Source organism: Hordeum vulgare, unplaced genomic scaffold (assembly GCF_904849725.1).
Source record: "Hordeum vulgare subsp. vulgare unplaced genomic scaffold, MorexV3_pseudomolecules_assembly, whole genome shotgun sequence".
Lineage (NCBI taxonomy): Eukaryota > Viridiplantae > Streptophyta > Magnoliopsida > Poales > Poaceae > Hordeum > Hordeum vulgare.
In genome coordinates this window covers 115,400-143,086 of record NW_025422523.1, presented here as the reverse complement: position 1 = coordinate 143,086, position 27,687 = coordinate 115,400, and the positions used below count along the sequence as shown (strand labels likewise).

Sequence of the window (27,687 nt, the reverse complement as noted above, 5' to 3'; positions counted from 1 at the left end):
GAATCCGCCTATTTTACTAGCCTTCGGAAACGGAAAACCATGAACCAAGAAGAGTTGGGTATGTTTTTTTTTCTTAATTTTATTTTGAGCTCTCAAGATATCAATACATATACAATCTATACATAATGTCTCTCTCTATATCTCTATATATTATATATATATAATATGTACATTATGCAGTAGACCCATAATGGGAAATCAAAGTGGCAAATTTTTGAATTAAATAAAAAGCCCTTTTAACTCAGTGGTAGAGTAATGCCATGGTAAGGCATAAGTCATCGGTTCAAATCCGATAAAGGGCTTTTTAAATTAGTGGTAGAGTAATCTCGTGCTAAGACGTAAGTCATTGGTTCGAATCTGATAGAGTACTTTTCTACTAAATTGATTCGCTTTTTTCTTTGTTTTTGAAGCTTTCTCTTTAGAGAATTTTATGACTTAGTGCGGGATGAATGCATTTTTGGTCTGAACACTAAATGAAGCACGGAATGGAAATAAAAAAAAAATTGGACTCTTTTTCATCTTATCTTAGATCAATAAAATAACTACCTGTACTGAACTAATCTAGAATCCCTTTTAGTAATCCATTCTTATTCTATACATTTAAAATGAATTTCCCTAAAAGGTAGAGGATGATCCATGAATTAATCTAACCATCAACTAAAAAAATCCTAGATGAAAACATAGCAGAAAAGTTAGAAAAACTCTTTGCTTTGGATCTAGTTATACTTTTCGAGTATATTGACAATTCAAAAAAACTGCTCATACTATGATTATAGTATAATCACGAGCGGTTGTATATGGCCCTATCGTCTAGTGATGCCCCTATCGTCTAGTGGTTCAGGACATCTCTCTTTCAAGGAGGCAGCGGGGATTCGACTTCCCCTGGGGGTAGGGAGTATTATGAAAGGAGGTTAATCATAGATTAGCAAAAACCCTAGAATAAATTCTTCCTGGGTCGATGCCCGAGTGGTTAATGGGGACGGACTGTAAATTCGTTGACAATGTCTACGCTGGTTCAAATCCAGCTCGGCCCAAAAATCTAGGGCTTCGTGAATATGAACTAAATCCTTTTGTTTTTCTCCCATAAAATAAAATGTCTGATCTATAGAAATAAAAGAGAAATAAAAAAGGGGATTTTTTTTTCTAATCCATATCTCTCTCATTCCTTTCTTACAAACAAAAGAGTTTTTCTTGTTGAAGGGTGGATTATTATCCATTTTTAGTGATAAAAAATCACGACATACTAGTTATGTCACTCTCACTATACCCACGTATAATATAATATTAATATGTGGGTATGTAGTATATGATTCGTCTATTTCTTAGAGTACGACAGACGAATCGAATCTTCTTATGGTTCTATTTAAGAATGGGTATGCCATACACCCCGCGGGGATTGTAGTTCAATTGGTCAGAGCACCGCCCTGTCAAGGCGGAAGCTGCGGGTTCGAGCCCCGTCAGTCCCGAACTAGGGTTCAATGAATGGAGAAATTCATATTTCCTTTTTCCATGAAAAAAAAGGGGCAGGGAGCAAGATCAAATACCCATAGGGCACCCTTACTTCACTTTTTTATTTTGCATCTCTCATTAAAGAGGGAGGGAAGGAGTATAGGAATTTTTTTCACTACTCCCGATCGATAAAGATAAAGAAAGACACACATACGATATGTGGATTAGTAGAATTTTAGGATATTACTCTATCTTTCTTTATGATGATACCATCCTCATCTTAATTTCCTATTCCACTGTTATGGAATAGAGTACCGGTATTTTACCGGAATCCATACATAAATTGTATTCCCTTTTTATTTCAGACCTCTTTTCCCCATCTCACTTCTACTGCTTATTTGGATGTCTATGTGACCCATAGAAAGTTGCTCATATAATACATACATAATTGTATGTATAACTATAAGAAAAAGGAAGAGAAATTGTATAAGATTAAGAAAGCTCGTGGGTTAGAGATATAGAAAAGAAAAAGTAGAAAAAAAAGGATTAAAAAAGAGGGAATTCCTAATCCAATCAAAAAACCCATTTTGGTCTTAGTATGGATATAGGATCTTCCTATGTTATACTATATAACTCTCATCCATGAATTGATTTGATAGATCCGATATTCATAATATTGAATTGATTCAGTATTATCAGAATGCAAGCCCTACCCTTGAATTTACAAGATACCCCTTTTTCCTCTCCATGGGATTACATCCCGAGTTATTGTGAAAATAAAAAATAAAGAGGTTATGGAAGTCAATATTCTCGCATTTATTGCTACTGCACTGTTCATTCTAATTCCTACTTCTTTTTTACTTATTATTTATGTAAAAACAGTCAGCCAAAATAATTAAGTGGAATTCCAATTAATCATTGAAGAAATGAAAAAGGGATTAAATAAAAAAAATCCAAGTCTTAAATGAAAGGATCTGGTTGGAATCTTAAAGTGTGGTAGAAAGAACTACATATAGTTTTTTCTACGACACTTTAGAGTCTTTCTATTATATTATCTTTGAATCTACATAGAATAGATTAGTAGATTGAAATAGTTAAGTAGTCTAATTCAATTTCTTTTTTCATTGCATCCACTTAATTTCAATCAGGTCAAAATAAAAAAATCGAAGACAATTCTTGACCAAAGAATCCATGGAAGGAAAGAAAAATAATATAAGAATAGACTATAGTAAAAAGTAAAAGGAAAAAACCAGCGAATCTTTCATGCTTAAATATCCCGCGAGATGCTTCAAAAGAGAATAAAAATTATTCTAAGAATAAAGAAAGAGTATAAAACAAATGGAAAATGTGTGATATGCCGTGAATAGTTCCGTGGAAGAAAGTCTAATTTTCTTATGTATAGAACTTTTTTTAACCATTAGTCATTTCTAGTAGAAATTCTTAATTGGTATAATGGCTCTTTCTTACAATACAAGAGTTTCTTACAGGAGTGAAACAAAACTAAAGAAAAAGATTAAAGAATAACGTTTGACAAAATAATTAATGCAAAACGATCAATTAAAAAAAGAATTGATACAACAATTTGATTACTTAATCAATTAGTAGTATCGTATCCCTAGAGTCCACTCCTTCCCCATACTACTAGTGAAAGAGAAAATGTAAAGACTACCATTAAAGCAGCCCAAGCGAGACTTACTATATCCATCTAAATTATGTCTCCTATTTCTATGAAGGGATTATTCTACTATTGATCAATAATCATAGTGGAATCAAGGGTACAGAGTCAAAAAGGGCTTCTGCCCTAAGGCCATGGATCAATCAGTTCAAGGAATTTACTCCTAACAAATTCTTATAGGAATTCTTGTAGAATTAGAGAGCATTAAAAATACGATACTATAAAGCCCTTTTTTCCTTACCTTAAAAAAGAAAGAGTACGGGAATGATGTCCTGAATAGAAGAAGCGGGAATAGGAAGATTTTTTATTCCTTTTGTTACTCTAGTGTATGTAGGTCACATAAGATGTACGATAAAAAAATGTATGATAATTAGGAAGTCTTGATATTCTTTCGTGGAGTCCCTTCTGGAATCTTAGATTGAAAAAGAGAAGAATGCCCCTTAGGGACCTTTCTTTGGATACCAAGATTTCTGACATCTTATCCTCGTATTTAAAAATTCTCAAATCGAATCAATTAAGAACCAATTCAAATTCATATAATAAAAGAATAAGGAAACACTACCTCACCCCTATTGATAACCATTTTGGCCACTACCGCCAAAACAAACCCTAACCCTAGTTTAAGGATAGAACTATGGTATGGTTTCTCTAAACCCAGTATCGGCAGGCTTAGTTACTCTCTTGCCCGAACTTATGCGAAGTAAAAATTGATTGAATTCGATCAGTACTAGAAAACCTAAGTATTTTATTGATCAGGCGGCACCCAGATTTGAACTGGGGATAAAGGATTTGCAGTCCCCTGCCTTACCGCTTGGCCATGCCGCCAAAAAATCCGATCGAAAATCTAGAAAACAGCAAGTATTCATCCACGTTTTCTTACGAAAAGCCCCTTTCTTTTATTTTGAATATAATTAAACTTACTTTTTTCCAATCTTTTTCAAAAAAGATACTCCTGCTTTTTTTGATCCAGTTTCGATTATTCTCCTCGATAGATTCTATCTTAAAACATACATTGCTAACACAATAAAACTTCCCATTTCTTTCTATTGAGATGAAAAAGAAGAAAAGTGGATTTCTAGTCACAGGCTGCAAAATTCAGAACAAATTGGAACCATTAACTAGAATTCTCTTTCTTTTTTGAATTGCAGTAGTGAACTACTCTTAAATCGGTATTATCTCCCCCCCTTCAATTTCAATGGCATAATAAAATATTATGGCTTTATGCTTAATCCGTGTATAGGTGAACTTTAGGTCCGAGCAGCATTATTATCCAAAGATCCCCTTTATGTACATATCTCTATGGGGAATCGTGCTTTAATTTTTCAAAGTATTAAATTAAATATCTTGAATAAAAAAAGGAAATTTGCTCTGATATTAGAGTATAACCTGACTATCTTGGCCTACCCAAGTGAAATTACGATAAAAGAAAAGCATGGATATGGGGAGAGGTGGATAATTAGATTGGCATGTACTTAAAAAAGGGACTTACTTTATTTTAGAATTCCACAATGAAATACTTAATTTTCTAGCAATTATACTACTCCGATCCGAAATAAAAAAGAACCCTCAAATTATTTTTAGAAATTAAAGTAAGCACGCTATTCTAAATCGAAGTAAAGTAAAACTTTCTAGTGTATTATATTACGGCTTTATTACATTCATAGAAAGGGGATAAAATGAGAAATCTTTGCCATTCAATCTGATTAGAATATTATAAAGTATAAGTGGCATAATTTTTTTTGTAGGAATATTTTAGCAATTCATTTTCATTTCATTTGTACCCCTGGTAAACTAGAATTTTCGTCGAAATGGTCTCTATTCATATGTATGAAATACATATATGAAATACGTATGTGGAGTTCCCTAGAATTTCATGTGATTCAGTAAACAGAATATAGATTCCATGATTGCTAGATCAATCCGTAGGGATTGATGAAGAGTGAGCTGATAATGGAATTTTTCTTTGATAAACAGGAAACTTAAGATTAAGATGCTCCGGAATGGAAACGAGGGAATGTCCACAATACCCGGATTTAGTCAGATCCAATTCGAGGGATTTTTTAGGTTCATTAATCAAGCCTTGGCAGAAGAACTTGACAAGTTTCCAACAATTAAAGATCCAGATCACGAAATTGCATTTCAATTATTTGCGAAAGGATATCAATTGCTAGAACCCTCGATAAAAGAAAGAGATGCTGTGTATGAATCACTCACCTATTCTTCCGAATTATATGTATCTGCGAGATTAATTTTTGGTTTCGATGTGCAAAAGCAAACCATTTCTATCGGAAACATTCCTATAATGAATTCCTTAGGAACCTTTATTATAAATGGAATATACCGAATTGTGATCAATCAAATATTGCTAAGTCCTGGTATTTACTACCGCTCGGAATTAGATCATAAGGGAATTTCTATCTACACCGGGACTATAATATCAGATTGGGGAGGGAGATCGGAATTAGCAATTGATAAAAAAGAAAGGATATGGGCTCGCGTGAGTAGAAAACAAAAGATATCTATTCTAGTTCTATCATCAGCTATGGGTTCGAATCTAAGAGAAATTCTAGATAATGTTTCCTACCCTGAAATTTTCTTGTCTTTCCCGAATGCTAAGGAGAAGAAGAGGATTGAGTCAAAAGAAAAAGCTATTTTGGAGTTTTATCAACAATTTGCTTGTGTAGGTGGGGACCTGGTATTTTCGGAGTCCTTATGCGAGGAATTACAAAAGAAATTTTTTCAACAAAAATGTGAATTAGGAAGGATTGGTCGACGAAATATGAATCGGAGACTTAATCTTGATATACCTCAGAACAATACATTCTTGTTACCACGAGATGTATTGGCCGCTACGGATCATTTGATTGGAATGAAATTTGGAACGGGTATACTTGACGATGACGATATGAATCACTTGAAAAATAAACGTATTCGTTCGGTTGCGGATCTGTTACAAGATCAATTCGGATTGGCTCTTGGTCGTTTACAACATGCAGTTCAAAAAACTATTCGTAGAGTATTCATACGTCAATCGAAACCGACTCCCCAAACTTTGGTAACTCCAACTTCAACTTCAATTTTATTAATAACTACTTATGAGACCTTTTTTGGCACATACCCATTATCTCAAGTTTTTGATCAAACGAATCCATTGACACAAACTGTTCATGGGCGAAAAGTGAGTTGTTTAGGTCCTGGAGGGTTGACGGGGAGAACCGCAAGTTTTCGGAGCCGAGATATTCATCCGAGTCACTATGGGCGTATTTGTCCAATTGACACGTCTGAAGGAATCAATGTTGGACTTACTGGATCCTTAGCAATTCATGCGAGAATTGATCACTTGTGGGGATCTATAGAGAGTCCGTTTTATGAAATATCTGCTGAGAAAGCAAAAGAAAAAAAAGAGAGACAGGTGGTTTATCTATCACCAAATAGAGATGAGTATTATATGATAGCAGCAGGAAATTCTTTGTCCTTGAATCAAGGTATTCAGGAAGAACAGGTTGTTCCAGCTAGATACCGCCAAGAATTCTTGACTATTGCATGGGAACAGATTCATGTTAGAAGTATTTTTCCTTTCCAATATTTTTCTATTGGGGGTTCTCTCATTCCTTTTATTGAGCACAATGATGCGAATCGGGCTTTAATGAGTTCTAATATGCAGCGCCAAGCAGTTCCACTTTCTCGGTCCGAGAAATGCATTGTTGGAACTGGATTGGAACGCCAAACAGCTCTAGATTCGAGGGTTTCCGTTATAGCCGAACGCGAGGGAAAGATCATTTCTACTGATAGTCATAAGATACTTTTATCAAGTAGTGGGAAGACTATAAGTATTCCTTTAGTTAACCACCGTCGCTCTAACAAAAATACTTGTATGCACCAAAAACCTCGGGTTCCACGGGGTAAATCCATTAAAAAAGGACAAATTTTAGCAGAAGGAGCTGCTACAGTTGGGGGGGAACTTGCTTTAGGAAAAAACGTATTAGTAGCTTATATGCCATGGGAAGGTTACAATTTTGAAGACGCAGTACTAATTAGCGAACGTTTGGTATATGAGGATATTTATACCTCTTTTCACATCCGGAAATATGAAATTCAGACGGATACGACAAGCCAGGGCTCCGCTGAAAAAATCACTAAAGAAATACCACATCTAGAAGAACATTTACTCCGCAATTTGGACAAAAATGGAGTTGTTAGGTTGGGATCCTGGGTAGAAACTGGTGATATTTTAGTAGGTAAATTAACGCCTCAGATAGCGAGCGAATCATCATATATCGCAGAAGCTGGATTATTACGGGCCATATTCGGCCTTGAGGTTTCCACTTCAAAAGAAACTTCTCTGAAATTACCTATAGGTGGAAGAGGGCGCGTTATCGATGTGAAATGGATCCAAAGGGACCCCCTCGACATAATGGTTCGTGTATATATTTTACAGAAACGTGAAATCAAAGTTGGGGATAAAGTAGCCGGAAGACATGGGAATAAAGGGATCATTTCCAAAATTTTGCCTAGGCAAGATATGCCCTATTTGCAAGATGGAACACCCGTTGATATGGTCTTCAATCCCTTAGGAGTACCCTCCCGAATGAATGTGGGACAAATATTTGAAAGCTCGCTCGGATTAGCGGGGGATCTGCTAAAGAAACATTATAGAATAGCACCCTTTGATGAGAGATATGAGCAAGAGGCTTCAAGAAAACTTGTGTTTTCAGAATTATATGAAGCCAGTAAAGAAACAAAAAATCCATGGGTATTTGAACCCGAGTACCCGGGAAAAAGCAGAATATTTGATGGAAGAACAGGCGACCCCTTTGAGCAACCTGTTCTAATAGGGAAGTCCTATATCTTAAAATTAATTCATCAAGTTGATGAGAAAATTCATGGGCGTTCTACTGGGCCCTACTCACTTGTTACACAACAACCGGTTAGAGGAAGAGCCAAGCAAGGGGGACAACGAGTAGGAGAAATGGAAGTTTGGGCTTTAGAAGGATTTGGTGTTGCTCATATTTTACAAGAGATACTTACTTATAAATCTGACCATCTTATAGCTCGCCAAGAAATACTTAATGCTACGATCTGGGGAAAAAGAATACCTAATCATGAGGATCCTCCAGAATCTTTTCGAGTGCTCGTTCGAGAACTACGATCTTTGGCTCTAGAACTGAATCATTTCCTTGTATCTGAAAAGAACTTCCAGGTTAATAGGGAGGAAGTTTGATCGGAATAAATATAAATTCTTTTCTTATTTCTATTTTATGATTGACCAATATAAACATCAACAACTTCAAATTGGACTCGTTTCCCCTCAACAAATAAAGGCTTGGGCTAACAAAAACCTACCTAATGGAGAAGCCGTTGGCGAAGTCACAAGGCCCTCTACTTTTCATTATAAAACCGATAAACCAGAAAAAGATGGATTGTTTTGCGAAAGAATCTTTGGACCCATAAAAAGCGGGATTTGCGGTTGTGGCAATTCTCGAGCGAGCGGAGCTGAAAACGAAGACGAAAGATTTTGCCAAAAATGCGGGGTAGAATTTGTGGATTCTCGGATACGAAGATATCAAATGGGATACATCAAACTCGCATGTCCCGTGACTCATGTGTGGTATTTGAAAGGTCTTCCTAGTTATATCGCGAATCTTTTAGATAAACCTCTTAAGAAGTTGGAGGGCCTAGTATACGGCGATTTCTCTTTTGCTAGGCCCAGCACTAAAAAACCCACTTTTTTACGATTACGAGGTTTATTCGAAGAGGAAATTGCATCCTGTAACCACAGCATTTCTCCCTTTTTTTCTACCCCAGGCTTTGCAACATTTCGAAATCGGGAAATTGCGACAGGAGCAGGTGCTATTAGAGAACAATTAGCAGATTTGGATTTGCGAATTATTATAGAGAATTCTTTGGTCGAATGGAAGGAATTAGAAGACGAGGGGTATAGTGGAGATGAGTGGGAAGATAGAAAAAGACGAATAAGAAAAGTTTTTTTGATTAGACGCATGCAATTGGCGAAACATTTTATTCAAACAAATGTAGAACCAGAATGGATGGTTTTGTGCTTATTACCGGTTCTTCCTCCCGAATTGAGACCTATTGTTTATAGGTCTGGAGATAAAGTAGTGACTTCAGACATTAATGAACTTTATAAGAGAGTTATCCGTCGGAACAACAATCTTGCCTATCTATTAAAAAGAAGTGAATTAGCGCCAGCAGATTTAGTAATGTGCCAGGAAAAATTGGTACAAGAAGCCGTGGATACACTTCTTGATAGTGGGTCCCGCGGGCAACCGACGAGGGATGGTCACAATAAAGTATACAAATCACTTTCAGATGTAATTGAAGGTAAAGAGGGAAGGTTTCGCGAGACTCTGCTTGGGAAACGGGTCGATTACTCGGGGCGTTCTGTCATTGTTGTGGGTCCTTCGCTTTCATTACATCAATGTGGATTACCTCTAGAGATAGCAATAAAGCTTTTTCAGCTATTTGTAATTCGCGATTTAATCACGAAACGCGCCACTTCTAATGTCAGGATTGCTAAAAGGAAAATTTGGGAAAAGGAACCCATTGTATGGGAAATACTTCAAGAAGTTATGCGGGGACATCCTGTACTGTTAAATAGAGCACCTACTCTGCATAGATTAGGCATACAGGCCTTTCAACCCACTTTAGTAGAGGGGCGTACTATTTCTTTACACCCATTAGTGTGTAAGGGTTTCAATGCAGACTTTGATGGAGATCAAATGGCTGTTCATCTACCTTTATCCTTGGAAGCTCAGGCGGAAGCCCGTTTACTTATGTTTTCTCATATGAATCTCTTATCTCCTGCTATTGGGGATCCTATTTGCGTACCAACCCAAGACATGCTTATCGGGCTTTATGTATTAACAATTGGAAAGCGTCGAGGTATTTGTGCAAATAGATATAATAGTTTCAGAAACTATCCAAATTTAAAAGTCAATTACAATAATAATAATTCTAAGTATAGGAAAGATAAAGAACCCCATTTTTCTAGTTCTTATGATGCACTGGGAGCTTATAGACAAAAACTAATCAGTTTAGATAGTCCCTTGTGGCTACGATGGAACCTGGATCAACGCGTCATTGGGTCAAGAGAAGTTCCGATTGAAATTCAATATGAATCTTTGGGGACTTATCATGAGATTTATGCTCACTATCTAATAATGGGAAATAGAAAAAAAGAAATTCGTTCGATATACATTCGAACCACTCTTGGTCATATTTCTTTTTATAGAGAAATAGAGGAAGCCGTACAAGGATTTAGTCAGGCCTATTCATACACTACCTAAACAAGAAAGTTAGATTCGGCGATGCCCCTCCCCTTTGCTTTCGGGGGGCATTCCGATTTCCCTAGTATCATCATTATTTGCCACGCGAATCCAGATTGAGATTGAGGCAATTAAGTTAATTAAATTTTCGAATCACTGACTCAGGCCCATTGTCGAATCCTACTCAGCAATTGTCGAATCCTACTCAGCCGAAAAGGGGGTACTTATGTATGGCGGAACGGGCCAATCTGGTCTTTCATAATAAAGAGATAGACGGAACTGGTATGAAACGACTTATTAGCAGATTAATAGATCATTTTGGAATGGGATATACATCCCATATACTGGATCAACTAAAGACTCTGGGCTTCTATCAAGCCACTACTACATCGATTTCGTTAGGAATCGAGGATCTTTTAACAATACCCTCTAAGGGATGGTTAGTCCAAGACGCGGAACAACAGAGTTTTCTTTTGGAGAAACACTATTATTATGGGGCTGTACACGCGGTAGAAAAATTACGCCAATCTGTTGAGATATGGTATGCGACAAGTGAATATTTGAAACAAGAAATGAATTCAAATTTTCGGATAACGGATCCTTCTAATCCAGTCTATCTAATGTCTTTTTCAGGAGCCAGAGGAAATGCATCTCAAGTACACCAATTAGTAGGTATGAGAGGATTAATGTCGGACCCTCAAGGACAAATGATTGATTTACCTATTCAAAGCAATTTACGCGAGGGACTTTCTTTGACAGAATATATAATTTCCTGCTATGGAGCCCGCAAAGGGGTTGTAGATACTGCTGTACGAACAGCAGATGCTGGATATCTTACACGTAGACTTGTTGAAGTAGTTCAACATATTATTGTGCGTAGAAGAGATTGTGGTACTATCCGAGGTATTTCTGTAAGTCCTCAAAATGGGATGACGGAAAAACTTTTTGTCCAAACACTAATTGGTCGTGTATTAGCAGACGATATATATATCGGTTCACGATGCATTGCCGCGCGAAATCAAGATATTGGAATTGGATTAGTCAATCGATTCATAACTGCCTTTCGAGCACAACCATTTCGAGCACAACCAATATATATTAGAACCCCCTTTACTTGCCGAAGCACTTCTTGGATCTGTCAATTATGCTATGGCCGGAGTCCTACTCATAGTGATCTGGTGGAATTGGGAGAAGCCGTAGGTATTATTGCGGGTCAATCAATTGGGGAGCCAGGGACTCAACTAACATTAAGAACTTTTCATACTGGCGGAGTATTCACAGGGGGTACTGCCGACCTTGTACGATCCCCTTCGAATGGAAAAATCCAATTCAATGAGAATTTGGTTCACCCCACACGTACCCGTCATGGACAGCCTGCTTTTCTATGTTATATAGACTTGCATGTAACTATTCAGAGTCAAGATATTCTATATAGTGTGAATATTCCCTCAAAAAGCTTGATTCTAGTGCAAAATGATCAATATGTAAAATCTGAACAAGTAATTGCGGAGATTCGTGCCGGAACGTCCACTTTACATTTTAAAGAAAGGGTACAAAAGCATATTTATTCTGAATCAGACGGCGAAATGCACTGGAGTACTGATGTTTACCATGCGCCCGAATATCAATATGGTAATCTTCGTCGATTACCAAAAACAAGCCATTTATGGATATTATCCGTAAGTATGTGCAGATCCAGTATAGCGTCTTTTTCACTCCACAAGGATCAAGATCAAATGAATACTTATGGTAAAAAAGATAGGGAAATTCTTGATTATTCAACGTCGGATCGAATCATGTCCAATGGCCATTGGAATTTGATCTATCCTTCTATTTTTCAAGATAATTCAGATTTGTTGGCGAAAAAGCGAAGAAATAGGTTCGTCATTCCATTACAATATCATCAAGAACAAGAGAAAGAACTAATATCCTGTTTTGGGATTTCGATTGAAATCCCCTTTATGGGTGTTTTACGTAGAAATACTATTTTTGCTTATTTTGACGATCCCCGATACAGAAAAGATAAAAAGGGTTCAGGAATTGTTAAATTTAGATATAGGACCCTAGAAGAAGAATATAGGACTCGAGCGGAAGACTCAGAAGAGGAATATGAGACCCTAGAACACGAATACAGGACCCGAGAGGACGAATATGAAACCCTAGAAGAATCTAAATATGGAATCCTAGAAGACGAATACGAATATGAAACCCTAGAAAACGAATATGGGAGCCCAGAAAACAAATATGGGAACCCAGAGAACGAATATAGGACTTTAGAGAAAGACTCAGAAGAGGAATATGGGAACCCAGAGAGCAAATATAGGACCCAAGAGGACGAATATGGAACTTTAGAAGAAGACTCAGAAGACGAATATGGCAGCCCCGGGGAAAGCGGCGAGGAAAAATATGGTACTTTAGAGGAAGACTCAGAAGAAGACTCAGAGGACGAATACGAGAGCCCAGAGGAAGATTCCATCTTAAAAAAAGAGGGTTTGATTGAGCATCGAGGAACAAAAGAATTTAGTCTAAAATACCAAAAAGAAGTAGATCGGTTTTTTTTCATTCTTCAAGAACTTCATATCTTGCCGAGATCTTCATCCCTAAAGATACTTGACAATAGTATTATTGGAGTGGATACACAACTCACAAAAAATACAAGAAGTGGACTAGGCGGACTGGTCCGAGTGAAGAGAAAAAAAAGCCATACGGAACTCAAAATATTTTCCGGAGATATTCATTTTCCTGAAGAGGCAGATAAGATATTAGGTGGGTGTTTGATACCGCCAGAAAGACAAAAAAAAGATTCTAAGGAATCAAAAAAAAAGAAAAATTGGGTCTATGTTCAACGGAAAAAAATTCTCAAGAGCAAGGAAAAGTATTTTGTTTCCGTTCGCCCTACAGTGGCATATGAAATGGACGAAGGAAGAAATTTAGCAACACTTTTCCCGCAGGATCTCTTGCAAGAAGAAAATAATCTCCAAATTCGACTTGTCAATTTTATTTATCATGAAAATAGCAAGTTAACTCAAAGAATTTATCACACAAATAGTCAATTTGTTAGAACTTGCTTAGTAGTGAATTGGGAACAAGAAGAAAAAGAAAAGGCTGGTGCTTCCCTTGTTGAGGTAAGAGCAAATGATCTTATTCGCGATTTCCTAAGAATTGAGTTAGTCAAGTCCACTATTTCGTATACACGAAAAAGGTATGATAGGACAAGTGGAGGACCGACTCCCCATAATAGGTTAGATCGCGCCAATAGCAATTCTTTTTATTCCAAGGCGAAGATTGAATCACTTAGCCAACATCAAGAAGCTATTGGCACTTTGTTGAATCGAAATAAAGAATACCAATCTTTGATGATTTTGTCGGCATCCAACTGTTCTCGAATTGGTTTATTCAAGAATTCAAAACATCCCAATGCGATAAAAGAATGGAATCCTAGAATTCCTATTCTAGAAATTTTTGGGCCCTTAGGGGCTATTGTAGCTAGTATATCGCATTTTTCTTCATCTTACTATTTACTAACGCATAATAAAATCCTGCTAAAAAAATATTTGTTCGTTGACAATTTGAAACAAACCTTCCAAGTACTTCAAGAACTTAAATACTCTTTAATAGATGAAAATAAAAGGATTTCCAATTTCGATAGTAACATAATGTTGGATCCATTCCTTTTGAATTGTCACTTTGTCCATCATGATTCTTGGGAAGAGACATTGGCAATAATTCACCTTGGACAATTTATTTGTGAAAATGTATGTCTATTTAAATCGCACATAAAAAAATCTGGTCAAATTTTCAGTGTAAATATGGATTCCTTTGTTATAAGAGCAGCTAAACCTTATTTGGCCACTACAGGAGCAACTGTTAATGGTCATTATGGAGAAATCCTTTACAAGGGAGATAGGTTAGTTACGTTTATATATGAAAAATCGAGATCTAGTGACATAACGCAAGGTCTTCCAAAAGTGGAACAAATCTTTGAAGCGCGTTCAATTGATTCATTATCCCCCAATCTCGAAAGGAGAATTGAGGATTGGAATGAGCGTATACCAAGAATTCTTGGGGTCCCTTGGGGATTCTTGATTGGAGCTGAGCTAACCATAGCCCAAAGTCGTATTTCTTTGGTTAATAAAATCCAAAAGGTTTATCGATCCCAAGGGGTACAGATCCATAATAGACATATAGAGATTATTATACGCCAAGTAACATCAAAAGTGCGGGTTTCCGAAGATGGAATGTCTAATGTTTTTTCGCCTGGGGAATTAATCGGACTATTGCGAGCGGAACGAGCAGGGCGAGCTTTGGATGAATCGATCTATTATCGGGCAATCTTATTGGGAATAACAAGGGCTTCCCTGAATACCCAAAGTTTCATATCTGAAGCAAGTTTTCAAGAAACTGCTCGAGTTTTAGCAAAAGCTGCCCTACGAGGTCGCATTGATTGGTTGAAAGGCTTGAAAGAAAACGTAGTTCTGGGGGGGATTATACCTGTTGGTACCGGATTCCAAAAATTTGTGCATCGTTCCCCACAAGACAAGAACCTTTATTTCGAAATAAAAAAAAAAAATCTATTCGCGTCGGAAATGAGAGATTTTTTGTTTCTCCATACAGAATTAGTTTCTTCAGATTCTGACGTAACAAACAATTTTTATGAGACATAAAAACCCCCATTTAACATTTAACCCTAAGGATACATAAAACATATTTTTTACTTTACTAGACTTTTGAACTTAGAACACTAACAGGTTAAATTTTAGATTTTTAAGATTTTTATTTTAATAAGTAAAACAAGTCAGTTAATTCATTAAATTAAGGTTTTGTTTATACCATGTATCAATGTATCAATGGCCAACTCTTAGTACAAGGTTCTCTCAGAACAATTATTATTTTATTTATTTCAAGCTATTTCGGATCTTTCTTAATCTTCAAAAAGAAATAAATTCCGTAATGGAATGTTAGGATGAAAAAAAAAGGAAGTGTGGAAAAAATGACAAGAAGATATTGGAACATTAATTTGAAAGAGATGATAGAAGCAGGAGTTCATTTTGGTCATGGTATTAAGAAATGGAATCCTAAAATGGCCCCTTACATTTCGGCAAAGCGTAAAGGTACTCATATTATAAATCTCGCTAGAACGGCCCGTTTTTTATCAGAAGCTTGTGATTTAGTTTTTGATGCAGCAAGTCAGGGAAAAAGTTTCTTAATTGTTGGTACCAAAAAAAGAGCAACAGATTTAGTAGCATCAGCTGCAATAAGGGCTCGTTGTCATTATGTTAATAAAAAGTGGTTCAGTGGTATGTTAACGAATTGGTCGATTACGAAAACTAGACTTTCTCAATTTAGAGACTTAAGAGCGGAAGAAAAAATGGGAAAATTCCACCATCTCCCAAAAAGAGATGTGGCAATCTTGAAGAGAAAATTATCTACCTTACAAAGGTATCTCGGCGGGATCAAATATATGACGAGATTGCCAGACATTGTGATCGTCCTTGATCAGCAAAAAGAGTATATAGCTCTTCGGGAATGTGCCATTTTGGGAATTCCTACTATTTCTTTAGTCGATACAAATTGTGACCCGGATCTCGCGAATATATCGATTCCAGCCAACGATGACACTATGACTTCAATTCGATTGATTCTTAACAAATTAGTATTTTCAATTTGTGAGGGCCGTTCTCTCTATATAAGAAATCGTTGATTAAGAATATATAGTGAATTCTTGGACAACTGCGTAGATTTATGGAATGACTTACTATATCTTTTTTTGCATAGAATTTGTTTTGCATAGAAAAAAGAAGGGGAATATTGATATATATTAGAGGGTATTGATATATATTATGATCTGATGTGCTTTCTTGGTATCCTAAATATCAAATTAATAGTTCAAGTTGCTGAGTTGAGAAAGAGATGGTTGAATCAAAAGAATTCCTTTTTTGAAGTTCAATTTTTATCAGAGGACAATATGAATATTATACCTTGTTCCATTAAAACACTCAAGGGGTTATACGATATATCGGGTGTAGAAGTAGGCCAACACTTCTATTGGCAAATAGGAGGTTTTCAAATTCATGCCCAGGTACTCATCACTTCTTGGGTCGTAATTACTATCTTGCTAGGTTCAGTTGTCATAGCTGTTCGGAATCCACAAACCATCCCGACCGACGGGCAGAATTTTTTTGAATATGTCCTTGAGTTTATTCGAGACTTGAGCAAAACTCAGATTGGAGAAGAATATGGTCCCTGGGTTCCCTTTATTGGAACTATGTTCCTTTTTATTTTTGTTTCAAATTGGTCGGGTGCTCTTTTACCTTGGAAAATTATAGAGTTACCCCATGGGGAATTAGCAGCGCCCACGAATGATATAAATACTACTGTTGCTTTAGCTTTACTCACGTCAGCGGCATATTTTTATGCTGGTCTTAGCAAAAAAGGATTGAGCTATTTCGAGAAATATATTAAACCAACCCCAATCCTTTTACCAATTAACATCCTAGAAGATTTCACAAAACCATTATCGCTTAGCTTTCGACTTTTCGGGAATATATTGGCGGATGAATTAGTCGTTGTTGTTCTTGTTTCTTTAGTCCCCTTAGTAATCCCTATACCGGTCATGTTTCTTGGATTATTTACAAGCGGTATTCAAGCTCTTATTTTTGCAACATTAGCCGCAGCCTATATAGGTGAATCCATGGAGGGTCATCATTGAATTGACTAGTTTTGGAATATAGTATTTTTTTTTTCAGCTTAGCTCAATTCATGCATGGTTCCAGATAATCTGCTTGGTTGCAATAGTTAGAAATGCGTATGAATATATAGCCTAGAGTTGTAGGAGAGAGAATAGAATAGACTATATTATGGAATTTTCAAAGTATATATGCATTAAGGAGGGTGGAGTCAGGCTAGATCTATACTATAATAAATATCCTTAATATCTATAAGTGGAGTCCTCTTTTATGCGGGTTTCCACTTTAAGCAATGATTTTAGAATCCGATTCAATAGAAAATGAGAAAATATGCAAACAAAATAGAAGAAACAAATGTATATAGGATATTGATATTATATTATATATTCCTAGGTTAGATTCATTATCTAATCCGATATATGGATATAGAATTCCCTTCTATGTAGTTCGGACAATTCACATTTCAATTTGATTTCAATTTGTACTTTTTAGTTACTTTACTTCTCCCCAATAGAGCTTAGAAGTAAGAATTTTTTGGTTGATTGTATCCTTAACCATTTCTTTTTTTTTGACACGAGGAACTACTCACCATGAATCCACTAATTGCTGCTGCTTCTGTTATTGCTGCTGGATTGGCCGTAGGGCTTGCTTCTATTGGACCTGGAGTTGGTCAAGGTACTGCTGCAGGACAAGCTGTAGAAGGTATTGCGAGACAGCCAGAAGCAGAAGGTAAAATACGAGGTACTTTATTGCTTAGTCTAGCTTTTATGGAAGCTTTAACAATTTATGGACTAGTTGTGGCACTAGCGCTTTTATTTGCGAACCCTTTTGTTTAATCCTAAAAAAAAAAGTTCTTTCGATTTCGATTAGATACTTTTTTCTTTTTTTAGTAAATTGGTATTTGCTTCCGCAATTCCAATTATATCAATACTTTATTTAATTTACTCCTATTTATTACTCCTGGAATTATCTATTTATCGGGACAGATAATACCGCATTCTAGGAAGGGCTGAGTTGAGTATGATTAATTTAGAAGATATGCTCGCCTTCTTATTTCCCGTCCTTAGTTTAGGAAAGTGGAAAGTTTTTTCCTTTTATTTTAGGAATTTTGGGAACGGAACATTTCAACAAAGGAAGCCTTTCACCGGTCAAACAAGACCTAAGACTTAATCTAAAAGAAATTACTAGATTGAATCTATTTGCATTAAAAAAACCGATCAAAAAAGGGCGAGCGAAGTAAGTGATCGAAAAACTTTGTTCTTTGTTCGTCCTATCTATAAGAGGAGAGCATATGAAAAATGTAACCCATTCTTTCGTTTTTTTAGCTCACTGGCCATCCGCTGGCAGTTTCGGGCTTAATACCGATATTTTAGCAACAAATCTAATAAATCTAACTGTAGTGGTTGGTGTTTTGATTTTTTTTGGAAAGGGAGTGTGTGCGAGTTGTCTATTTCAAGAATAGATTGGATCTATCCGGCTGCACTTTAGAATATTTTTTAGTATTTTTCGGATAAATAAGAAAAGGGTGCACGATCTCGACGAATTACTTCTGAATAAATTCAGAAATCATATGGAAGAACCATAGCATTTCGCGACTCATTGGTAAATCAATTTTGATTCTCTATAAACCAAGAATGTGAGACCATTAACACGGTTAAAGCTAAACTGCTTGAAGTCCAGGCAAAAAGAGGTACTCTTTCTACAACTATATTAGTATTAGTACCGAATTTAAACGGGAAATAGCTAATGTAAAATTTATCTGATATAGAACACTCATATCGATAAAATGGTTTGAACTATTTACTAGAAAAAAAAAGAAGGGGCACCCTGCCCTTTTTTAACCAATGCCGAATCGACGACCTATGTATAAAAAAGAGAAATTTTTTGGATTTGAAGAAAAAAAAAAAAGAATTCTATTAATTTTCATTTTCCATTTATTTAGTTAGTTTTTCTTAATGAAATTGAAATTATTAACTAAAGGGCAAATATAAATAAAGAAACAACTTTGCTGACCATGATATATTTTTATCTAGGCGGAAGAGTCCTCTTAATATTTATCTAGTCTTATATAGGTTTCGGTATATTGAAATATAAACATAAAAAATAAGATAGAGGATAGGCTCATTACTTATACTTAAAAAAAGATATGGAAATTGCTATAGCAAAAAAAGAAAAAAAGGAGCGTGAGAGCCAAATGAATCGAAAGATTCATGTTTGGTTCGGGAAGAGATCATAAAAGTTGTAAACTTACAAAATAATCTACTTTCATTAAAAGATTTATTAGATAATCGAAAACAGAGGATCTTGAGTACTATTCGAAATTCAGAAGAATTGCGTAGAGGGACCATTGAGCAACTCGAAAAAGCTCGGATTCGATTACAGAAAGTCGAACTAGAAGCGGATGAGTATCGAATGAATGGATACTCTGAGATAGAACGAGAAAAAGCAAATTTGATTAATGCTACTTCTATTAGTTTGGAACAATTAGAAAAGTCTAAAAACGAAACCCTTTATTTTGAAAAACAAAGGGCAATGAATCAGGTCCGACAGCGGGTTTTCCAACAGGCCGTACAAGGAGCTCTAGGAACTCTGAATAGTTGTTTGAATACCGAGTTACATTTCCGTACGATTCGTGCTAATATTGGCATTCTCGGGTCCCTGGAATGGAAGAGATAATTAAATTAATTAGGCCTTGAACTTCTACTTTCGTTTAGAATTTAGGCATTATTTTTCCCCTTGCTTTCGAAAAAAGAGTCAAGAAACACTAATGGCAACCCTTCGAGTCGACGAAATTCATAAAATTCTCCGCGAACGTATTGAACAATATAATAGGAAAGTAGGGATTGAGAATATAGGTCGCGTAGTTCAAGTGGGGGATGGGATTGCTCGTATTATAGGTCTTGGTGAAATAATGTCGGGTGAATTAGTCCAATTTGCAGAAGGTACTAGGGGTATTGCTCTGAATTTGGAATCCAAAAATGTTGGGATTGTATTAATGGGCGATGGGTTGATGATACAAGAGGGCAGTTTTGTAAAAGCAACAGGAAGAATTGCTCAGATACCCGTGAGTGAGGCTTACTTGGGTCGTGTTGTAAATGCTCTGGCTAAACCTATTGATGGGAAAGGCGAAATTATAGCTTCCGAATCTCGCTTAATTGAATCTCCTGCTCCAAGTATAATTTCCAGGCGTTCCGTATACGAACCTCTTCAAACAGGGCTTATTGCTATCGATTCGATGATTCCTATAGGGCGCGGTCAGCGAGAGTTAATTATTGGGGACAGACAGACTGGCAAAACAGCAGTAGCTACAGATACAATTCTCAATCAAAAAGGGCAAGGTGTAATATGTGTTTATGTAGCTATCGGTCAAAGAGCATCCTCCGTAGCTCAAGTAGTAACTACTTTCCATGAGGAGGGGGCCATGGAATACACTATTGTAGTAGCTGAAATGGCGGATTCACCTGCTACATTACAATACCTCGCTCCTTATACGGGAGCAGCCCTGGCTGAGTATTTTATGTACCGCGAACGGCATACTTTAATAATTTATGATGATCTCTCCAAACAGGCACAAGCTTATCGCCAAATGTCCCTTCTATTAAGAAGACCTCCCGGCCGTGAGGCTTATCCAGGGGATGTTTTTTATTTGCATTCACGCCTTTTAGAAAGAGCCGCTAAATTAAATTCTCTTTTAGGCGAAGGAAGTATGACCGCTTTACCAATAGTTGAGACTCAATCTGGAGACGTTTCCGCCTATATTCCTACTAATGTAATCTCCATTACAGATGGACAAATATTCTTATCGGCGGATCTATTCAATGCCGGAATTCGACCCGCTATTAATGTGGGTATTTCTGTTTCCAGAGTAGGATCCGCGGCTCAAATTAAAGCCATGAAACAAGTAGCTGGCAAATCAAAATTGGAACTAGCTCAATTCGCAGAGTTACAAGCCTTTGCACAATTCGCCTCTGCTCTCGATAAAACAAGTCAGAATCAATTGGCAAGGGGTCGACGATTAAGGGAATTGCTTAAACAATCCCAGGCAAATCCTCTCCCAGTGGAAGAGCAGATAGCTACTATTTATACCGGAACAAGAGGATATCTTGATTCGTTAGAAATCGAACAGGTAAATAAATTTCTGGATGAGTTACGTAAACACCTAAAAGATACTAAACCTCAATTCCAAGAAATTATATCTTCTAGCAAGACATTCACCGAGCAAGCGGAAATCCTTTTGAAGGAAGCTATTCAGGAACAGCTGGAACGGTTTTCCCTTCAGTAACAAATAAATTTGGCATATCTACTCTTGTTATTTTGCATGTCTACTCTTGTTATTTGAATCATGCAAAAAAGTTTTCTTTGTTTTTAGTTTAGTATAGTTATTTAAAGAATAGATAGAAATAAGATTGCGTCCAATAGGATTTGAACCTATACCAAAGGTTTAGAAGACCTCTGTCCTATCCATTAGACAATGGACGCTTTTCTTTCGTATTTTATTCTTTCTTTTATTCTTTCTTTTATTTGTTGTCTTCTTCCGAGAAAAAACTGTTAGACCAAAACTCTTTTAGGAAATCAAAAAATCCAGATACAAATGGATGATGTATATATCATGCATATATCATTAAAGAAGGAGTATGGGGCCGGTAGTGGGAATCGAACCCGCAACCCCAAGGTTATGAGACTTATGAGCTACCAAACTGCTCTATACTCTTAAACTAAAGAGGGGTAACTAGTGGATAAAAGAGGGTTCGATACGTCCCTCTACCATATCTATACAAATAGAATAGTCCATTTATACAGAATGGTAAAGAGGGCTCCTCTATGATTATCAATTCCAGAAATCCATACAAATACGAAAGGGTATTTTATCCTTACCAACTGGATCTTGTTGCACCCGGTAATAAACATTCATAAACCATTTCTCGAAGTACGTGTCCGGATAGCCCAAAATGTCGATAGTTAGCTCTAGGTCTTCCGGTCAAAAAACAACGTCGATGAAGGCGTGTAGGTGCACTATTACGCGGTAGGGATTGCAATTTTTCTCGCATTTTCGTTTTTTCACTCAAACTCAAGGGAGAAACTTTGCTTCTTATCTTTTTTTTTAAAGATTGACGAATCAAATGATATTTCTGTTCTAATTTCTGCCGCTTCTTCTCCCTCTGAATCAAACTCTTTTTTGCCATAATGTGCCGTTGCTATTATTATCAAGTATACGGTTCTAATCCTAGATGGAAAAATAAATAGAAAAAGAAATTTAAGAAGGCGGATCCTCCCTCTCTATCAAGAGTAATGAACTAGGTGCTGATACAGTACAAAAAAACAAACTAAATTAACCAAACTTGCCTGATGTTGAGGCAATCAAGAAAGCTGCATAAGTGAATAATAACCCACGGAAAAGTGAGCTAATCCAACCAATCTTGCTTGCACAATGGAAAGAGCCACAGGCTTATCTCTCCAGCGAATTAAATTAGCTAAAGGTGTGCGTTCATGAGCCCATGCTAAAGTCTCAATTAATTCCTGCCAATACCCCCGCCAAGAAATTAAGAACATAAATCCAGTAGCCCAAACAAGATGTCCAAATAAGAACATCCAAGCCCATACCGATAAACTATTCATCCCAAAAGGATTATATCCATTGATAAGTTGTGAAGAGTTTAACCATAGGTAATCTCTTAACCATCCCATCAAATAAGTGGAGGATTCATTAAATTGTGAAACGTTGCCCTGCCATAATGTGATATGTTTCCAATGCCAATAAAAAGTAACCCACCCAATGGTATTTAACATCCAGAAAACTGCCAAATAAAATGCGTCCCAAGCAGAAATATCACAAGTACCGCCGCGCCCTGGGCCGTCACAAGGAAAACTATACCCAAAATCCTTTTTATCCGGCATTAATTTGGAACCGCGTGCGTCTAAAGCGCCCTTTACTAAAATCAATGTAGTTGTATGCAAACCTAGAGCAATAGCATGATGAACCAAGAAATCCCCAGGTCCTATTGTTAAGAAAAGCGAATTACTATTCTCATTAACAGCATTCAACCATCCGGGCAACCATAGGCTTCGACCCGCATTGAAAGCGGGGCCATTCGTTGAAGATAAGAGTATATCGAACCCATATGTCGTCTTGCCATGAGCAGATTGTATCCATTGGGCAAATATAGGTTCGATCAAGATTTGCTTTTCTGGAGTACCAAAAGCAAGCATGACGTCGTTATGAACATAAAGGCCCAAGGTATGGAATCCTAGAAAGAGGCTAGCCCAACTTAAATGAGATATGATAGCTTCTTTATGGTCTAACATTCTTGCCAATACATTATCCTCATTCTGTTCCGGATTGTAATCCCTAATGAAAAAAATAGCTCCATGAGCAAAAGCCCCTGTCATGATGAACCCCGCAATATATTGGTGATGAGTATATAAAGCAGCTTGAGTAGTAAAGTCTTGTGCTATGAATGCATAAGGAGGTAAAGAGTACATATGTTGAGCTACTAAGGAAGTAATAACCCCTAAAGAAGCTAGAGCAAGACCTAACTGAAAATGAATCGAATTGTTGATTGTGTCATAAAGGCCCTTATGCCCACGCCCTAATCGACCCCCCGGAGGAGTATGCGCTTCTAAAAGATCTTTAATACTGTGCCCAATTCCGAAGTTAGTTCGATACATGTGACCGGCAATGAGAAAAATAAATGCAATAGCTAAATGATGGTGAGCCATATCAGTCAGCCACAAACTTTGTGTTTGTGGATGGAATCCCCCAAGAAGAGTTAGAATGGCAGTTCCCGCTCCTTGAGCGGTACCAAATAAATGATTACTCGAATCAGGGTTTTGGGCATAAAGATTCCACTGACCCGTCAAAAGGGGTCCCAACCCCTGGGGATAGGGTAATACATCTAAGAAATTATTCCATCGAACGTACTCCCCCCTGGATGCGGGAATAGCAACATGAACTAAATGTCCTGTCCAAGCCAAAGAACTTACCCCGAAAAGTCCTGACAAATGATGATTGAGACGAGATTCCGCGTTTTTGAACCACGAAAGGCTTGGTTTCCATTTGGGTTGTAGATGTAACCAACTCGCTATTAAGGACAGCGTAGAAAGAAATAATAGAAAAAGAGCTCCAGTATAAAGATCTTCATTGGTGCGTAATCCTATTGTATACCACCACTGATAAACCCCAGAATAAGCAATATTCACTGGACCAGCAGCACCTCCTCGAGTAAAGGCTTCCACAGCGGGTTGACCAAAATGAGGATCCCAAATCGCATGAGCAATAGGTCTTACGTGTAAAGGATCCTGTATCCATGATTCAAAATTTCCTTGCCAAGCTACATGAAACAGATTTCCGGACGTCCATAGAAAGATTATTGCTAATTGCCCAAAGTGAGAAGCAAAAATGTTCTGATAAAGACGTTCTTCAGTAATATCATCATGACTTTCGAAATCATGTGCGGTAGCAATACCAAACCAAATACGACGAGTAGTGGGGTCCTGAGCTAAGCCTTGGCTAAACCTGGGAAATCTTAATTCCATAATGCCTTTCAAATCCTCCTAGCCACTATCCTACTGCAATAATTCTCGCTAAGAAGAATGCCCATGTCGTGGCAATTCCACCCAGAAGGTAATGGGTTACTCCTACAGCACGTCCTTGTATAATGCTCAAGGCTCTAGGCTGAGTAGCAGGAGCAACTTTTAATTTGTTATGAGCCCAAACGATAGATTCAATGAGTTCTTGCCAATAACCACGGCCGCTGAATAAAAACATTAAACTGAAGGCCCAGACAAAATGAGCACCTAAGAAAAAAAGACCATATGCAGATAATGAAGAACCATAAGACTGAATGACTTGCGATGCCTGTGCCCACAAGAAATCTCGAAGCCACCCATTAATCGTAATGGAACTCTGTGCAAAGTTTCCCCCTGTAATATGAGTTACCACCCCTTGATCACTTATGGTACCCCAAACATCCGACTGCATTTTCCAACTGAAATGGAAAATGACTACCGAAATTGCATTGTACATCCAGAATAAACCTAAGAAAACATGATCCCAAGCAGATACTTGACATGTTCCCCCTCGGCCAGGCCCATCGCAAGGAAAGCGAAAACCTAGATTTGCTTTATCGGGTATCAAACGGGAACTCCGAGCAAATAAAACACCTTTCAAAAGTATTAATACAGTCACATGTATGGTAAATGCATGAATGTGATGGACTAAAAAATCTGCGGTTCCTAATGGAATCGGTAACAAAGCCACTTTGCCACCTACTGCTACTAACTCGCCGCCTCCCCACGTTAAGCTAGTACTTGTTGTTGCACCAGGAGCTGTTACGCCAGGCGCAGTAGCATGGATATTTTGTACCCATTGAGCAAAGATAGGTTGTAATTGTATGGCGGTATCCGAAAACATATCTTGTGGACGGCCTAAAGCACTCATGGTATCATTATGAATGTACAAGCCAAAACTGTGAAAACCTAGAAATATACATACCCAGTTAAGGTGGGATATGATTGCATCGCGGTGTCTAAGGACGCGATCTAATAGATCGTTGTATCGAGTAGTTGGATCATAGTCTCTTACCATAAAAATTGCTGCATGTGCAGCAGCACCGACTATTAGAAATCCGCCAATCCACATGTGGTGTGTGAACAAGGAAAGTTGTGTACCATAGTCAGTAGCTAGGTATGGATAGGGAGGCATAGAATACATATGATGAGCTACAACAATGGTTGTAGAGCCTAGCATAGCTAGGTTAAGAGATAATTGAGCATGCCATGACGTTGTTAAGATTTCATAAAGACCCTTATGGCCTTGTCCTGTAAATGGGCCCTTGTGAGCCTCCAAAATATCTTTAAGTCCATGGCCAATACCCCAGTTGGTCCTATACATATGACCTGCGATTAGGAAAAGAATAGCAATAGCTAAATGATGGTGTGCAATATCGGTCAGCCAGAGACCACCGGTTACTGGATCTAGTCCTCCACGAAAAGTCAGAAATTCTGCGTATTTGGACCAATTTAAAGTGAAAAAAGGGGTTGCTCCTTCGGCAAAACTAGGATAAAGTTGAGCCAAAAGGTCCCGATTCAAGATAAATTCATGAGGAAGTGGTATCTCTTTAGGATCCACCCCAGCGTCAAGAAATTGGTTAATTGGTAAAGATACATGAATTTGGTGTCCCGCCCAAGAAAGAGACCCAAGTCCTAATAATCCCGCTAAGTGGTGATTCAACATGGATTCTACATCTTGGAACCAGGCCAATTTGGGAGCGGCTTTGTGATAATGGAACCAACCAGCAAAAAGCATTAACGCTGCAAAAACCAATGCACCAATTGCAGTACAATAGAGTTGTAATTCACTAGTTATTCCAGATGCTCGCCAAAGCTGAAAAAAACCAGAGGTTATTTGGATTCCTCGGAAACCCCCACCTACATCACCATTCAATATTTCTTGCCCTACTATAGGCCAAACTACCTGAGCACTGGGTCCAATGTGAGTAGGATCACTTAGCCATGCTTCATAATTGGAAAAACGGGCACCATGAAAGTACATGCCACTCAACCAAAGAAAGATAATGGAAAGTTGCCCGAAATGAGCACTAAAAACTTTTCTAGAAATCTCCTCCAAATCACCAGTATGACTATCGAAATCGTGAGCATCAGCATGTAGGTTCCAGATCCAAGTGGTAGTATCAGGGCCCTTAGCTAGTGTTCTTGAGAAATGGCCGGGTCTCGCCCATTCCTCAAAAGATGTTTTTACAGGATCCCTATCCACAACAATTTTTACTTCTGGTTCCGGCGAACGAATAATCATTAACTCCTCCTCTTTCCGGACAAGACATACAAAGAGACCCGCCAACTGTCTTTTTTTTTAGTGAATCTTTGAAAGATAGATTTTGAAAGATAGATTTTGAAAGATAGATATTGTGATTAGTTCTTTTCTTTACTATACTACCACCCTTCTTTTTTTTTAGTTATTCACTGGAGCAATTATATATTAAAGTCAATCCGAGGCAAGTGTTCGGATCTATTATGACATAAAGGTTAGGTGCCTAACGGACATTGTTTATCTTGAAAAAACAAATATTTCTCGGCGTAAGAAAAAATCTTTTTTATTTTAAATTTAAGAAACTAGTGTATTTTTTTTTAGGGCATAAGCTCCTATCTATATCTACTTTCCTTGAGCATAATATAGGGTTTTTTATTTTTTATTTGATTCTAAATTCCAAGATAACTCATTAGAATTATTAATAAGATGGTTCTAATATATTAGCAATATTTAGATTGGCCCCCTTTTTTTTATTCACTTTATTACTTCTATTCTAGACCCTATCCCTATGGTTTATTCTTATGAAATATCTTATAAAATAGAAGGTATAAGAAATGGATATAATGAAATTCTTGATTCGATCTTACGACCTAATTTATTTGATTAATGGATCAACAACCAAACCATCCATTTTAGGAAAAAAAAGGAGCATGGTCTTATTCAAATTCAAAGCGCTTCGTAATCTTCAACCAGTTTTGTGCTTCAATATAATTTCCCGGAGTAAGCGCTATAGCTTGTTTCCAATATTCAGCAGCTTGATCAAAC

The 27,687-nt window shown here is 37.2% G+C and overlaps 4 non-coding genes across 4 annotated transcripts; 2 read left to right on the top strand and 2 right to left on the bottom strand.

Annotated features, from left to right (window-relative positions):
- Positions 1–230: 230 nt before the first annotated feature.
- TRNAT-GGU lies at positions 231–302 on the top strand. Its single transcript has one exon. It is a non-coding gene; the product is annotated as a tRNA-Thr (tRNA).
- A 650-nt stretch (positions 303–952) lies between these two features.
- On the top strand, positions 953–1,034 carry TRNAY-GUA. The gene has a single exon. It is a non-coding gene; the product is annotated as a tRNA-Tyr (tRNA).
- Positions 1,035–3,878: 2,844 nt separating this feature from the next.
- On the bottom strand, positions 3,879–3,949 carry TRNAC-GCA. Its single transcript has one exon. It is a non-coding gene; the product is annotated as a tRNA-Cys (tRNA).
- Positions 3,950–21,503: 17,554 nt separating this feature from the next.
- TRNAR-UCU lies at positions 21,504–21,575 on the bottom strand. Its single transcript has one exon. It is a non-coding gene; the product is annotated as a tRNA-Arg (tRNA).
- Positions 21,576–27,687: the final 6,112 nt, after the last annotated feature.